This window comes from Garra rufa, chromosome 1 (genome assembly GCF_049309525.1).
Source record: "Garra rufa chromosome 1, GarRuf1.0, whole genome shotgun sequence".
In the NCBI taxonomy this organism is placed as follows: Eukaryota; Metazoa; Chordata; class Actinopteri; order Cypriniformes; family Cyprinidae; genus Garra; species Garra rufa.
This window is the reverse complement of record NC_133361.1, coordinates 104,963,476-104,968,625: the sequence shown is the minus strand read 5'-3', so window position 1 is coordinate 104,968,625 and position 5,150 is coordinate 104,963,476.

The window sequence follows — 5,150 nt, the reverse complement described above, 5'->3', positions numbered from 1 at the left end:
CTGTGTGCAAAAGGTTCTGGAATAAAATTAAGTCAGAGGGATTTTACAGAATTCCACACTTGACGAAGGTGGTACTGGCGTAAAATCTAAAAAGCCTCTCCCTGACTGAGGTACTGGTGTACCCAGTATAAAAAACTGAATTGACTGGAATGCTGTAAATTACTAGTGTCGCTGCGCGCAAGTGGCGAACTAGGTAGATGTATCTGTAACTCCGAGAGGAGATAACAGAAAAGCAGAGCTCTACATAATTTACGAGCAAGAAATTTGACAGAAGTTTGTTGATTTATTTAGATTAGGGACAGTTTAGGTGCATTGGAGCGTGACTGACGCTAGCGAGGGACAGACTAGGGAGCGCGCAGACCATAAAAGACGTCATGGAGGGTGAATTTGACAGGGAATGTACGGAATATGCCTGTCCAACTCTTGGACAACAGTGGGATGAAATGATTGAAATTGTAAAAACCCAAACTGATCCAAAAGATATGAAAACACGCATGCTAGAATTGGAAACTTGTAAACATGAAATGATTGAACATTTTGGTGATGATTGCATGGAAAAAAAAGGGTTCTCTGTTTCAGAAAGTAGGGGTGAAAGAAAAAAGAGCGCAGGAAGCGCTTCAGAGAAATAGAAAAGAGAAAGTGGGTTTACTGCAAAGACGAACACACGCGAAGAGAGAGAGAGAATTAGATGCTGATCGCAGGAAATGGGCCAGAATAACAGCCGCGGCCGCCATTTTAAAACCAAAAAAGAAGGAAGGAGAAAAGGGCGAGGTCAATGTTAAACTGAGCAAGAAGCAGGAAGCCGAGGCTAGTTCTCCCCCCCCTCCTACAGCTCCTGCTGTGCAGAGACTATATCCAGATCCCCCACCCCCCTACAATCCAAGTACAAGTCAAAAATCGAAACAGCTGCCTCTCAGGAAAATTATGAAACAAATGCCGCTGTACAAAGTAAAAGGTGGAACTTTGGAATTGGATGAGGAAGGCAGTCAGGGTCGTAGAAGTAGCATGGTAGAATTCCCCGTTGAAGATGAGGACGAAGGTCAGACCCATAGAAGAGAATTGAAGGATGAGGACAATGAGGATGAAGTGAATGAAGATGAGAACATAGAAGGTGAAAAGGATTTTCCAGTAGGTGAAGAAATAGTAGTTGAGGGGCAAGGAAAGAAAGGAAATGGTAAGAAAAATAAGAAAGATGAGAAAGATAAGAGGGGTATGAAAGAAACTAGTGACAGTGACTCAGACAGTGACAAAGCGTATGTTAAGATGGAGGGCACATTTGCAATCAGTAAGGGTGAAAGGGTACAGATAGGGAAGAAAACCAAAGAAAATCTCCCTAGCACACTTCAGCCCAGATCCAGCGCGAGACTGAAAGAGATGTTGCTAGGAAAACAGTGGGAAGGGAAGACTGATTTATCTGATATGGGAACAAAATTCCAGTTGCCCATATTGGCTGGCTCTGCGGGGCCTGTGTATCAGCCATGGTCCCTTACGGATCTGGAAACATTAGTGAAGAAACTCCCTGCCATTACGGAAGGGGGAGGTAGATGGGTGAACAAACTTTTTGCATTGTCACATGGTCAGGTCCTCTCTGTAGGAGATTTGAGACAGATAATGAGCAGGGTGTTGTCTGCACACCAGATGGCAGACTTGGAGAATATGGCTCTCACCAGAAATGTGAGCAACAGCGCCCCATTGGTGACTGGGGGAGGCCAATCGCCCTTATGCCAAGCCATAAGAGATAAATTCCCCACACCTGATACAATGTTCGAAAACATGAAATTTAAACATAAGCCTGGTGAGAATGGAGCAGCATATATAAATAGATGCTCTCAAGAATGGGAGGAGACTTGTGATGAAAACCCCATGTCTAACCCTGTCACTAATAGAATTTTCAGGGCAGCAGTGTTGTATGGAGCTCCAGCTGGCGTGACCCAAGCAATGGAGCAGTGTCCAGAGGTACCTGGCAGTGATGATGCAAAATGGAAAAGGTACGCAGTACACTTTATTGACAAAGCAGTAGAGAAGGCAGAGAAAGAAGGAAGTGAGCTATTGAAGCTGCAGAAGGAGCTTCTGAAACTGCAGCTCGAGGAGAGGAAGTCAGCTAAAAATAGGAGTCTCAACACTCAGCGACAGCCTACAGCGACAGCCTACCCTCCCACCTACGCAGCCACAACCATAGGCTGACCCTGTACATGCAACTATTGTAAAAAATCATAACTATGCCCCACAATATCCCAAACAACAGCAGTGGGATGGAGGTAGGGAAATCCATACCTAGCTTCCTGAAACAGACAACCCTATCACGCTTTTTACTGTTGGTAGATACCACAGAGCAGATGGTGGAACATTGAAGGCAGGATTTGCTGTGGTCGAATTGCAGGGTGACAAATTTGTGACAGTAAAAGCAGAGCCCCTAGTGGGGAAACAATCAGCACAGAAAGCAGAACTGTTAGCCTTGATCAATGCATTGAGATACTCTGAGGGTAAAACAGCAAATATCTACTCTGATTCTGCATACGCAGTTTCCGCAGCCCATGTGGAGCTGCCTGTGTGGGTCAGATGTGGATTCACAACCTCGTCCGGCCGGCCAATTACTCATGAGAAAGAAGCGAGAGAGCTCTCCAGAAGCCACCACACTACCTAGCAAAGTGGCTATTGTTAAGTGCACTGGTCATTCCCAAAGAATTGACCTATCATTGAATGAGGATGCAGATATGGCCAAAAACAGAGCCAGATGTGACGTCCCTTCTCCCTGAGTTTTGACATTGCTGCCCCAGAACACAATTTAGTGAATTGGCTAAAATCTGTGCACAGATCAAATTAACATATTCCTACAAACAATCGAGAGCAAATGGAGAGAACATCGTTGGACTGCTCCACTTAAGGTAACTGCACACACTTCTCACTGTGTTAGTCTTGCAGGAAAAGGAGACACGTGGTACCACCTGAGTCAGTGTTGTCCGGCAGATTCGCCGTCCAGATCCTTGGAGGACACCAGAGTGGACCTGGCTTCACAGGTCCAAGAGAGGGAGGATACAGGTGACACACAAAATACAGGTGACACACAAACACATACACATACAGGAGAAGACCCAAAAGAGAATTTCCAACCATCACAAAATAATCTGCAAGCCCTGCAAGTGGTCCATAAGACCGGGGATTTATTCACAGCCCCTAAAGGTGAGCCAGTAGCTCATTGCATCAGTGCAGACTGTGCATTTGGAGCAGGCATAGCAAGGAAATTCAGGGAAAGGTACGGGGTTGAAAAGGTGTGGGCCCAAGAGAAGACAAAAGGTGACTGTGCCGTAACACACGAAATAGATAGGATCGTTTTTCACCTAGTCACAAAAACATTTGCCAGGGATTTTATAAAGTGTGGTGGGAAAGATAGTTCATGGAGGGGATATGATGTCTACCTCTGTGGATTAGGTTGGCCAGGAAACCAAAAGTGGTGTCCAACATGGAACAACGTCTGGCAAGCGACAAACCCAAGTTTCACAGGAACCACTGAAAAGAAAACCTCAGATGGAAAACTAAAGGCAGCAGGGTATTTTAGGATACAGAGGGATTTCAATAGGGATAAAAACCCCATAACCTTGTCCATAATAGGCCTTAAACAAGACCCATATCCAGCCAAACCTGGAGGGGTAGCAGGACAATGTTGGGACACCGCTGAGGGGCAATTTTATGTATTAATTGGTGTTGAAGTGGGTGGGAAGGATCCACTAGGGTTGGTAAAGGTTAACCTAGTGGAACCAGTAGAAAATACTACAATGGAAACTATAGTAAAGGATTATAGCAAAGAGGTAAGGGGAAATAAGGTAGTTATTGAAATGGATTACACAAAATTGACCCCTGAGGATTTAATAGAAAAAGCTACGGGATATGGGGAGTCCAATTTGTGGTTAGAATGGATCATATCCGCTGCCCGGGCAGTACAGATGACGGAGTGTGTTGCATGTGCGAAGAGCTAGACCCACCCTTAGGATAGAACCAGCTCCGTTGATAAAGACTGACAAAGTGGGGTATGGCTGTATGATGAGTATTACCCAGGAAGCCAAGCCCGAAGGCTGTGACACTTTAGCAGAAATATTCCCTCCAATAAGTAATCAAACAAAAACAGGTCCCTTCTCTGCAGACTCGGGGAACTTTACGTGTTTTAACTTTAGCGCCTCTGATCCAAGGTTTAAGGTGGGACATATTGATCCTGCTTGGTGCAGTGAGGTCATTCAGAATGCTGAGGATGTAATTGGACCATGGGAGCGAGGGGGATTATACTATTACTGCGGGCATAGGAGGCTGTTCGTGAGAATAAAAGGGAAATTGACTGTAGGAACATGTGCGATGGTTAGGTTGGCAGCGCCATTGGCATTAATTGGCAGGAAGGGAATAGCACAAGACGTGGAAAAAGGTAGGAGGAAAAGAGAAGCGGGAACATTCGACCTATCCATTAACTCTCCAACCTACGTAGACTCGATAGGAGTTCCCCGGGGGGTGCCGGATGAGTACAAATTGGCAGATCAAATTGCGGCCGGGTTTGAGAACATCCCAATCATAGCAGCACTCTTCCCTGTTACTCCAAATAAAAATGTGGATAGGATAAACTACGTTCATTATAACGTAATGAGATTGGCTAATTTGACTAGAGACGCAGTAGAAGGCCTATCAGAACAATTGGCTCCGACTTCCCTGATGGCCATACAAAATAGAATGGCGCTCGATATGCTCCTTAGCCAGAGTGGGGGCGTTTGCGCAATGTTCCAAGATTTTTGTTGTACGTTTATCCCAAACAATACCGCCCCAGATGGGTCAGTAACGCGGGCCCTAGAGGGACTGAAAACTCTCTCCAAAACTATGGCAGAACACTCTGGTATAGATAACCCATTTGATGATTGGCTAACCAATGTGTTTGGAAAATATAAAACCATGATAACATCCATTCTAGTCTCTCTCGCTACTTTTGTAGCTATAGTAGTAACTTGTGGATGCTGCTGCATTCCGTGCATCCGGTCATTGTGTAACCGGGTGATAGTAACAGCAATTGAAAAGAAAGAAGAGGCTCCGCCCCCTTACACAATGCCTTTGTTGATATCCCCAGAAGAAGAAGAAGAGGAGGAGGAATGTAGCTTGTGAATGTTCTCTCTCTCTCT